General features: G+C 40.9%; 1 protein-coding gene across 1 annotated transcript in view; it reads left to right on the forward strand.

Annotated features, from left to right (window-relative positions):
- The first annotated feature begins 2,593 nt into the window (after positions 1-2,593).
- The window catches only part of ABHD8 (abhydrolase domain containing 8), a 34,117-nt gene continuing 24,108 nt past the window's right edge, over positions 2,594-12,602 (forward strand). Inside the window, exon 1 of the mRNA XM_056518233.1 lies at positions 2,594-2,827. The gene's annotated coding sequence lies outside the window, so the exon portion shown is untranslated. The remainder of the gene's footprint in view (positions 2,828-12,602) is intronic.

Below are 12,602 nucleotides of genomic sequence, written 5' to 3' on the forward strand. Positions count from 1 at the left end.
AGCATAGGGGATAAGATGTTAGATCGCCGCGGTCCCGCTGCTGGGGACCCCGGGGATCGCCGCTGCAGCACCCTGCCATCATTACTGTGCAGAGCGAGTTCGCTCTGTGCATAATGACGGGCGATACAGGGGCCGGAGCAGCATGACGTCATGGCTCCGCCCCTCATGACATCACAGCCCGTACCCTTAATGCAAGTCTATGACAGGGGGCGTGATGACCGCCACACCCCCTCCCATAGACTTGTATTGACGGGGGGCGGGCCGTGACGTCACGAGGGGCGGAGCCATGACGTCATGCTGCTCCGGCCCCTGTATCGCCCGTCATTACGTGCAGAGCGATCTCGCTCTGCGCAGTTATGATAGAGCGGTGCTGCAGCAGCGATCCCCAGATGTAGCCCATCTGTTTCAAGATTGGGCATGTTGTGTGTTTAAAGATGGTACTTTGAACACCCTAGTTGCAACGAGTGGTTATTTTCTGGAAATGGTTGTGCATAAAAATGTCAGCCGGTCAGCAGTTTCTGAAATTCTCAGACCAGCCCATCTGGCACCAACAACCATACCACATTCCAAGTCACTTAAATCCCTTTCTTCCCTATTCTGATGCTTAGTGTTAACTTTAGCAAGTTGTTTAGACCATGAGGGAGCTGAGCTGCCCATAGCAACCAATCAGATTTCTTCTTTCATTTTTCAAAAGCCTTTTCAAAAATGAAAGACGCAAGCTGATTGGTTGCTATGGGCAGCTCAGCAACTTTTCCTCTGGACAGGTTTTGATAAATCTCCCACTATGTTTACATGCCTTATTTAACCTTTTCAGGAAGTATCCCGAGTCCTTAAGGACGTGGGGCGTATGCATATGCCCATGGGAATTCCAGTCCCCGCCGCTAGCCGGTTGGGGACCGGACCGGGATGCCTGCTGAAATCATTCAGTGACAGCCCCGATCATCCTGAGGGATAGGAGCAAGATTGCAGTGCTGCGATCTCCTCCTATCCCCTGCCATTAGTCAGAAATGAATTCTGACCAATGGCAGTGCACAACAGGGGGTTGCCATGGAAACCCCCACACTGCCCACCCCTGGATGTCGGGCAGAACGGGGGGGGGGGGGGGGGGGAAAGATGGCGGCGGTTACCTGAACAGAAGATGCCGTGGGGACCACCGATCATCGGTGGAGACTGCGGAGATCAGCGGCGCAGGTAGGGAAGCGACGGTGGGGGGGGATTGGGGGGGAGGAAGGGGACAGTAAAGCGATCTTTTCTGCTGCCCTTCTAGTGGTTGCCAAACTGCAACTCCCAGAATGCCCAGACAGCCAAAGGATGTCTGGGCATGTTGGGAGTTGTAGTTTTGCAACATCTGGAGGGTCACAGTTTGGAGACCACTATTACAGTGGTGCCCAAACGGTGGCCCTCCAGATGTTGCCAAACTACAACTCTCAGCATGCCTAGACTGCCCAGGCATGCTGGGAGTTGTAGTTCTGTAACATCTGTCCCTTCAGATTTTGCAATTTTCATGAACATTTTTTAAATTGCTGCTTTACTTTGAAGCCCTCTAATTTTTTCAAAAAGTAAAAATATGTCCATTTTATGATGCCAACATAAAGAAGACATATTGTATTTGTGAATCAATATAAAATTTATTTGGAATATCCATTTTCCTTACAAGTAGAGAGCTTCAAAGTTAGAGAAAGGCAAAATTTTCAACATTTTCATGAAATTTGGGGATTTTTCACCAAGAAAGGATGCAATTAACGCCGAAAATTTACCACCAAAATAAAGTAGAATATGTCACGAAAAAACAATCTCAGAATCAGAATAATCGGTAAAAGCATCCCAGAGTTATTAATGCTTAAAGTGACGGGGGTCAGAATTGCAAAAAAGGGCTACGTCCTTAAGGTGAAAATGAGCTGCGTCCTTAAGGGGTTAATGCACTGCTGCCATGTGATTGGATGATCAGCTATTTGTGTTTACAAGCAATTGGTGTACCCAATATAGTGGCCAGTGAGTGTGTATATATATATGCCTTGTTTTTTTTTATCCATTGGAAATTATCATGTGTATAAATTGGTGGATTACATGGATGACTGCTTCCATACAATATGCTGTGTAAATATGTCGATATTACAGATCGCAGCTATTTCCATGCGGCGAGCAGAAGCAGCGCTATCCCCATGTAAAGCAGTACGATATTGCTGATCATATTACCAACTTCAAATCTTTGTACAGATGAGCTGCTCCTGAACGATCAGTTATTCCAATCTGATGCTATTATGTAATGAAGAATAATGGTCAGGATACACTGTGCTCTTATCCTTATATCCGGAAAATACATTCATTAGAGGTAATTCTCCAATACGGCTGCTCGTGCTCCAGCGGAGAAAGGGTTACCTGTCACTTCCCATTGGAATGACAGGACGCAGTGCTGTTACTAAGTTACTCTCCTTTCTTTATCCCATTGGTTCATGCCTCCTGTCTGCAATGGCTTCTGATAGGAGCTTCGTCCTCTGTACCGTGCTTCGCACACACCTCTAAGGAGGGATACAGTGAGATTCTGTATGGCAACAGCATGTAGGGGGGGCAGGAGAAGAAGGTTTACATCTAAAGGGGCTGTAGGGAAGCTTAGATGGGAAACAACAAGCAAGAATCCAGGCTGCTTCATTCAGTCAAACAGGCCGCAATGTGGTTGTAGACACAGGCATCGGGTGCAGGATAAGCGAATTAGCCTCAGGAGCAGATTGCCACTGCAGGATTTTCTCTCTTTATCCATCTTTCACCCTGATCCTTGTCTGCAAACAAATCCAATTCAGCAGCACCAAAAATCGTGACAATAAATGAGGTAAGCAATGCCATCCATATGTTTATATGGGCTCCTGGTAATGCCCAACAGACCCTACTGCTTACTGGCTGAAGAATAATGTAAGCCAGAGTTTCCCAACCAGGGGGCCTCCAGCTGTTGCAAAACTACATCTCCCAGCGTGCTGGGAGATGTAGTTTTGCAACAGCTGGAGGCACCCTGGTTGGGTAACACTGCCCTAGTGGTTTCCACAAACATTTTCTTCTCTTCTCTTCTGTGTTCTTGGGGGATGAATCTTTGAGAGTTGTCTGTCCAGTATGCTAGGAGTTGTAGTTTTGCAACAGCTGGAGGCACCCTGGTTGGATAACACTGCCCTAGTGGTTTCCACCAACGTTTTTTTTCTTCCCTTCTGTTTTCTTGGGGGTTGAATCTGTCCGGTATGCTGGGAGTTGTAGTTTTGTAACAGCTGGAGGCACACTGGTTGGAAAACATCGCTTTAAGCAATAACAAACGCCACTATCATTTACACTACCTGAACAGGTCTGTTATCATTCTGCTGCTTCTCATGGTATTGTAGTTTTGCTGGCAGAATCTCTGTTTGTTTTTATGGCTGATATATTATTATTATTAGTTAGATTCTTATTCAGGGACGTTCACAGACATTTTGGGGGGCAGGGGCTGAACTGAAAAAAAGGGGCACTTCCCATAATTATTTATATAAATGTCAATATAATGATGCCAGATTGCTCAGCACTGCCCAGGGCACTTTTAGGAGTAACATCCAAAAGGCTGGGGCTCAAGACCCCTTTCTAGTCAATCTGTGCATGTCCCTGTTGTTATTACAATACTGTTATTAGTAGTAGCATTCATAACAAGGAACTTGCAGACTGATCATGAGTGGTTTGATAGTTGTGCTATTTACTTGCCAGGTTTCAGAAAATCTTCATAAAATATTCTACTATGACGCAGAATGCAGACTGTCCACAGCAGTATCGAGGAATAAACATACACACACTTACACATAATAAAAAGAGCCCAATGTTGCTATTTCTGCTGATCATTACATCTTTCAGCATTTTAACTTTTTGGGTAATAAAGTTCACCCCTGCAGACTATCTCTCTGTTATCTTTGGTTGCATTTGTCCCACATGGTTAAGTGGTCATTTCCAGGGTAGGTCTACATGTGAATCTGTTGTTGACTGCTATTGCTGCAGATAGTAAGTGGGCTCCACTGGCAATGATGATTCATATATATATATATATATATATATATATATATATATATATATATAAAAGCATGTTCAGCTCTGACCTACTTATCTGGGAAAAGGTAACGCAGGGAGATGTACGCAGCAAATTTTATGCACTGGTTATAGGAATATTCGGGGACATTTATCATTGTTGCTTTGGTAAGCAAGTTCTGTAGATTTTTACTTGCTTTTAGTGTCTCATATCTCTTGCATTCCGTCTATAAGAAAGCTTCCACTACTAAGCCTGTAAAGTAAATAACAAACAACACTTTTTAAAAACTTTTATTTAAAAAAACACTTGCCCATAAGTCCTGGTTAGCCATTTTATCTATATTAAACTAAAAAATAACGCTGGTCATCGACATAGTCCACCGAATTCGAAGAAGTCCTCTGCATACACAGATCTGAAATGATAAGAAAAAAACATGGAAATTGGTTCGTACACTTATGGCGTCCTCCCATGGGGAAAACAACCATAAACCAGCGTTTCCAAACAAGGAGCCCCTAGCTGTTGCTAAACTATAACCACCATCATTTGTAATTTAGCAACATTGAGCCTCCAGTTTAGCTACAGCTGGAGTCTCGCTGTTTCTAAACTTCAACTATGGGAGTTGTAGTTTAGCAATAGCTGGAGGCACCCCAGTAGCTAAACTACAACTCCCATCACGGGAGTTGTAGTTTAGCAACAGCTGGCTGGAGGCAGCCTTCCCCATCATCTCCCCCCCCCCTGCCCGGTCATTTCCCGCAACCCTCCCGCTTTCCTTTCCTCCACCGCCGGTCAGCTTCACCTTGCCACGCTGTACATCGCTCACCCCACCGCTAGCTGTTACAGGATTACAACTCCCAGCATGTCCTTTCACTGAGGACATGCTGGGAGTTGTAGTTGCAGCGACGAGCGGGCCGATGGTAGATGCAGACCGGCCGGCTCCCCGGCATATGAAACTACAGTGTAATTTCATATTTCCCGGTCTGAGCTGTGATTAGATGGTCGGTTTCAGCCAATCACAACTCAGACCGAGAAATATGAAATGACACTGTAGTTTCATATCCTGGGTAGCCTGGCTGGCCTTCATCTACCACCGGCCCGCTCACAGCTGCAACTATAACTCTGCAACTATAACATGCTGGGAGTTGTAACCCTGTAACAGCTAGCGGCGGGGAGATGAGGGTCCGGGACAGAGGAGTCGGCCGGCTCTCAGAAATATGGAACTACACTGTAATTTCATATTTCCCGGGAAATATGAAATCAATTAGTCCCGCGGTCTCGGACCCTCATCCCCCTGCTGCCGAGAGATGAGCCGCGCAGGGGGGGGGGGGTTTGGGGTCGGGGAGAGATGAGCGGCAGTGACTTTTTAAATATGCTCATGTACGGGTGTTTTGTACTCCAGGTCCGACCTGGAGCAGACTTGCAACTTTTTGAAGGGGGGTTGCGACTTTTTTTTTGCCTATGTGCGACTTTCGTACATCATAAATACCTGACCTCTGAAAAGTGAAAACTGAAATTTGCTCAGGTAAGGCTGTTTGTAACTTTTTGCTTACCCACAAAAGTCACGTAAAAAAATGCTTAGGCGCACGAGCAAAAAAAAAAAAAGGATCTAAATACCTTGATAAATGTCCCTGTATATAAATAAAGGAATTGCTAATAAATTAATTATCGGGGATGCTTTCTGCCTATAGGATTGTATAGGAATAGTCTTTAGCTATATTTCAGAAGGCAAGAGACATTACATATAGAAAGCCTAAACTGCAGTCATCTAATATGCTAGCCACTAAAATGGTACATTAGTGAGAGCAAAATCTTTGGTGCTGTTCTGCAGGCTGCAGACCATTACACCAGGGACATATATATGCAGTTCTCCAAGAAGTAAACACGTCTAGCAAGGTCAGATGCTGTAATGAAAGGCATTAATATCCACTTGCAAAACAACTTCTGTAGAGAGGAAAGCAAATGCAGTCATTTGTCTACCTGCATTGAAAAAGAAAAAATGTGGGCAGGATGTTCTGCAGGCCTGTACAGTAATAGTAAGCTGGCAAGGAAATCCAGTGAAAATTGCAATGTAATGCTGCTGTGCAGGCCATGAGGGGTGCGCTGCAGAACGGCAAGGACAGATGATAACAAATACAGGCGGCAATAAATGACCGTCTTCTGCATGGAAAAACAATACAAAATAAAGCAGGTTAAAGGCTCCCTTTACGCACAGTTTTTTTTATGCATGGCCCAGTTTTTTTTTACCTACATAAAAAAACAAAAGCAGGAATAAGATTTTTTTTTACAACTTTTTTTTGTTGCCTTTTTTTAGTCAGACTATATTTAGTCAGGCGTTTATAAAGTACGGTGCCTAGAGCAGTGTTTCCTAACCAGGATGTTTACAGTTGTTGCAGAACTACAACACGCAGCATGCCCGGACAGCCAAAGGCTGTCCGGGCATGCTGTGAGTTGTAGTTTTGCAACAGATGGAGGCACCCTAGTTGGGAAACACTGAACTAGAGCCTGCTGCATTAAAAAAACAACAACAACACTATTTAATAAAAAATAAATAAATAAATAAACAACAACAAACAAAAATCATTACAGTAATGCACCTAAAGTGCAACACTGCAGCCAAAAGATCAAGTGGGTTTAATAAAACTATGATTACCACCTCCTTACTGAAGCTACCATACGCCAATATAGAATAAACTATAGCTGTGTGCATAAAGCTAATGCATGATTGGTTGTCATAGCTAATGGACATTACCACTTATCTTGTATTGTGTATAAAAGGAGACAGGTTTACTAAGACACGGCCTATACCAAATCACTGCAAAGCTACGAGATTATGGGGCACGAGTGGTACGGTACCCTTTAAGCTCTATATGCAGTAGTGATTCTTTTCCTGTTGAGGCCCATACACATTAAGAAATTTCTGAACGGAATTCTGTTTTGAAATTCTGCTTGAAAATTCTATTGCAGCAGAGTCCCATTGATGTCAGTGGGATTCCACTTCACTGGGCACACTGCGGAATTTTAGTAATAGATCTTCCAGCTGCTGAAATTCCTCTGCTGAAAGAATGAACGCATTCATTCTTTTGGCAGAAAACATTGCTTTTTATACGGACCGGAAATGTCTGTGCTCCCCTAGCACTTGGAAATAGTGTGTATAGACCCTTAACCTCTTCAGGACGCCCTGCATCCCGAATCCTTAAGGACGTGGGGCGTATGCATACGCCCGTGGGAATTCCGGTCCCCGCCGCTAGCCGTTTGGGGACTGGGCCGGGATGCCTGCTGGAATCATTCAGCAGGCATCCTGGCACATCGCAGAGCGGGGTCCTGAGACCCCCCCATGTCGGCGCTCGCAGAAAATCGCATCGTCAATTCAGACATGAGATTTTCTGCTATTCCGGGCTGATCGGGTCCGGGATCCCGGAAAATAGGGATGGCAGAGCAGGACAGTGGGTTGCCATGGCAACCCCCGTTCTGCCCACCCCTGGATGTCGGGCAGAATGGTAAAGTAGACATATTGTATTTGTGAATAAAAATAAAATTTATTTGGAATATCCATTTTCCTTACAATTAGAGAGCTTCAAAGTTAGAAAAATGCTAAATTTTCTAAAATTTCATGAAATTTTGGGATTTTTCACCAAAAAAGGATGCAAGTAACGCCGAAAATTTACCACCAAAATAAAGTAGAATATGTCATGAAAAAAGAATCTCAGAATCAGAATATTCGGAAAAAGCGTTTTAGAGTTATTAATGCGTAAAGCGACGGTGGTCAGAATTGCGAAAAAGGGCTCAGTCCTTATAGATAGATATGAGAGATAGATAGATGGATAGATAGATAGACATGAGATTGATAGATAGATATGAGATAGATAGATATGAGATAGATAAATAGATAGATAGATATGAGATAGATAGAAATGAGATAGATATGAGACAGATAGATATGAGATAGATAGATATGAGATAGATAGAGATGATAGATAGACTGATAGATAATTGTAGAAAGGATGGGCAGCACCAAAAGGTAATGTTGATGCAAGCTGGATAACTCGGTCACAGGTCCAATAAATCCACAATAAATTTTGTAGACTGATAGAGATAGATGGATAGATAGATGGATAGATAGATGGATAGATAGATATGAGATAGATAGATAGATGGATAGATAGATATGTGAGATTGATAGATATGAGAGATAGATAGATAGATAGATAGATATGAGATAGATAGATACGAGATAGATATGAGATAGATAGATAGATAGATAGATATGAGATAGATAGATATGAGATAGATAGATACGAGATAGATAGATATGAGATAGATAGATAGATAGATATGAGATAGATAGATAGAGATGATAGATAGATAGATATGAGATAGATCGATAGAAATGAGATAGATAGATATGAGATTGATAGAAATGAGATTGATAGAAATGAGATTGATAGATATGAGATAGATAGAGATGATAGATAGATATGAGATAGATAGATAGATAGAGATGATAGATAGATATGAGATAGATAGATAGATAGAGATGATAGATAGACTGATAGATAATTGTAGAAAGGATGGTCAGTACCAAAAGGTATTGTTGGTGCAAGCTGGATAACCCGGTCACAGGTCCTATAAATCGACAATAAATTTTGTAGACTGATAGAGAGAGAGAGATATGAGATAGATAGATATGAGATAGATAGATGGATAGATAGATATGCGAGATAGATAGATATGAGATAGATAGATAGAAAGATAGATAGATATGAAATAAATAGATATGAGATATAAGATGGATAGATAGATATGAGATAGATATGAGGTAGATAGATGGATAGATATGAGATAGATAGATAGATATGAGATAGATAGATATGAGATAGCTAAATGGATAGATAGATAGATAGACATGAGATAGATAGATAGATAGATAGAGATGATAGATAGGTATGAGATAGATAGATAGATAGATATGAGATAGATAGATAGATATGAGATAGATAGATAGATAGAGAGATATGTGATACATAGATAGATAGATAGATAGATAGATAGATAAATGAATTATAGATGGATAGATACTAAATACATTAGATAGATATACATTAGATAGATAGATAGATAGATAGATAGATAGATATGAGATAGATAGATATATATGAGATAGATAGATAGATAGATATGAGATAGATAGATATGAGATAGATAGATATGAGATAGATCGATAGATAGATATGAGATAGATAGCTAGATGGATAGATAGATAGAGATGATAGATAGATAGATAGACATGAGATAGATAGATAGATATATATGAGATAGATAGATATGAGATAGATAGATAGATATGTGATACATAGATAGATAGATAGATAGAGAGATATGTGATACATAGATAGATAGATAGATAGATAGATAGATAGATAAATGAATTGTAGATGGATAGACACTAAATACATTAGATAGATATACATTACATAGATAGATAGATAGTAGATATGAGATAGATAGACAGATAGATAGATATGAGATAGATAGATATGAGATAGATAGATAGATAGATATGAGATAGATATGAGATAGATAGATATATATATAGATAGGAGATAGATAGATAGATAGATATGAGATAGATAGATATGAGATAGATATGAGATAGATAGATAGCTATGAGATAGACATGAGATAGATATGAGATAGATATGAGATAGATATGAGATAGATAATAGATAGATATGAGATAGATAGATAGATAGATAGATATGAGATAGATAGATAGATATGAGATAGATATGAGATAGATAGATAATAGATAGATATGAGATAGATAGATATGAGATAGATAATAGATAGATATGAGATAGATAGATAGATATGAGATAGATAGATAGATATGAGATAGATATGAGATAGATAGATAGATAATAGATAGATATGAGATAGATAGATAGATAGATATGAGATAGATAGATATGAGATAGATAATAGATAGATATGAGATAGATAGATATGAGATAGATATGAGATAGATAGATAGATAATAGATAGATATGAGATAGATAGATAGATATGAGATAGATAGATATGAGATAGATAATAGATAGATATGAGATAGATAGATAGATAGATAGATATGAGATGGATAGATAGATATGAGATAGATATGAGATAGATAGATAGATAATAGATAGATATGAGATAGATAGATAGATAATAGATAGATATATGATTGATAGATAATTGAGAGAAAGAGATATTAATAGACAAAATAGAGAAAAATATGTAGATAATAGATAGATACTGTAAATAGTTAGATTGACTATAGATATGAATTGATAGTTATTCTCCATGCAGTTCTCCCATTCTTCTGCATAACCTCTTTTTCAATAAGTAGGTCAGAGCTATGTCTGGGAGTGAATCATCGTATCCAGCACAACCCCTTCACTGGCAAAACAAATGGCAAGCATTTTTGTATAGGAACTGTTGTCTACTTACAAAAGTCATGCGCAACAGTGGCCCCCTAACCTACAAAAATGCATCTCTTTGCCCAGAGTTGTCATCTAATTTAAGATTGACATCTGACACATTTGTAAATACATTTAATGTAACAGGACTTAAAGGGAATGTACTGTTAGAAAATGTGTACCATCAGAAAGGAGTAAAGCAATACTCATCTGCCCGATCCTCCAATACAGCAGTGACCTGCCAGTGATTGCATTATAAATTATATAATAGTAGTAATAATAGTATTACATTACAAGTCATTGGGACCAGATTACGGGCATGCTGGGAAAACGTTGCTTAAGGGTACATTCATATGGGCAGATTACCTGTGGAATTTCCGCAGCGTATTTGCTGTGGAAAATCTGCAGTGGATTTTGCTACCATTGACTACAAAGGGTCAGCAGAAAATCTGCATTAGAGGCAAATTTGCAGCTTTTCCTTCGGACCCATTGAAGTCAATGGTAGCAAAATCCACTGCAGATTTTCTGCAGCAAATATGCTGTGGGAATTCCATAGGTAATCCACCCATGTGAACATACCCTTAGAGGATAGCTTACTTTTTGCTATTTTATATTTTAGAGGTATTTATATAGTTATGTGTGCTCAGAGATTAAAGACAAATATTTCGATTGATGCACACTACATGTTAGTGTGGCCCAAATGACACTTCTTTTGAGTTTATGAGGTCTGTGCATCTTCTTGGTAGATAGTCTATGTTCGTAAAGAGAAGAATAACTTATAATAACATGTCTTGTATCCTATTCTATCATGAGTTAAAATGTTTCTGGTGCCGACATAAAGTAGGTCACAAAAAAGAACAGTTCAGGCCAAGTGGTCCTTACATCATGGAAACTGTAACCATGGCTACTGCATCCTGTCACTATGGCAACATCTTTTCTCTGTCAGCATCCATCCACATGTGTTACTTTTCAATTTACTTGGCAAGAATTACAGAAAGGGCTCCATTCTGCTAAGTGCCTGTTAAATGAATTCAAACAATATTTTTTCTATAGGACTTGCAGGTTAAAAAATGAACAAAACAAAAAACACTGCCAAAAAAGCGAGTAAAAAATCACAAAGAAAATGCTTGAAATGAATGGCGTTTGTAAAGGAGGCCTAACATTTCCAACACAAATAAATGATCAGGAAAGGACTAACAGTATGCTATCATTGAGGGTGCAGGCTTCTTAACATAAATACCAGGAGTGTATTCTTAAAGGGGTACTGCGCCCGTAGACATCCTATCCCCTATCCAAAGGATAGGGGATAAGATTTCAGATCGCGGGAGTCCCACCGCTGGGGACCCCCGGGATCTCGGCTGCAGCGCCCACCTGTTGCGGCTTCCGGAAATGCTGGAGGCTTCAGCTCCCGACCACGGTGACGGAAGATCATGACGTCACGACTCCACCCCCGTGTGACGTCACGCCCCGCCCTTCAATGCAAGTCTATGGGAGGGGGTGTGACAGCCGTCACGCCCCCTCCCATAGACTTGCATTGAGGGGGCGTGGCATCACACGGGGCGGAGTCGTGACGTCATGATCTTCCATCATCGTGGTCGTGAGGCGTTAGGATGAGAGCCTCCAGCGCTGCCAGAAGCTGCAACAGGTGGGTTCTGCAGCCGAGATCCCGGGGGTCCCCAGCGGCTGAACCCCTGCGATCTGACATCTCATCCCCTATCCTTAGGGGACAAGATGTCTTGGGGCAGAGTACCCCTTTAAGGAAGAAGCTTCACCTTGTTTGATGTCCAGGTCAGGCTGTGTAGATTGTGGGTGTTATGGAGAAAGTGGTAACACCCTTTGCTCTCAGTGGTAACTACCCTTTATTCACACAGCAGAAAATTTGCAGAATGTCTGCCTGGAAAAAACACGGCAGATGTTTTAGGACTGCTTGGAAATGCTCCATCTCCATAGACAGCAATGCATTTCTGAGCGGAATGCACAGAAACAATGGACTTGTTCTTTGTTTCTGCCAGTGCCTAAATCGAAATTCCATTGTGTGCACAGTGCAGCAGAATTCTATTGAAATCAATGGGACTCCCCTGCAGCAGAATTTCCGATCAGAATACTTTCGCAGAATTCCA

The sequence above is a fragment of the Hyla sarda genome, chromosome 1 (assembly GCF_029499605.1).
Source record: "Hyla sarda isolate aHylSar1 chromosome 1, aHylSar1.hap1, whole genome shotgun sequence".
NCBI lineage: Eukaryota > Metazoa > Chordata > Amphibia > Anura > Hylidae > Hyla > Hyla sarda.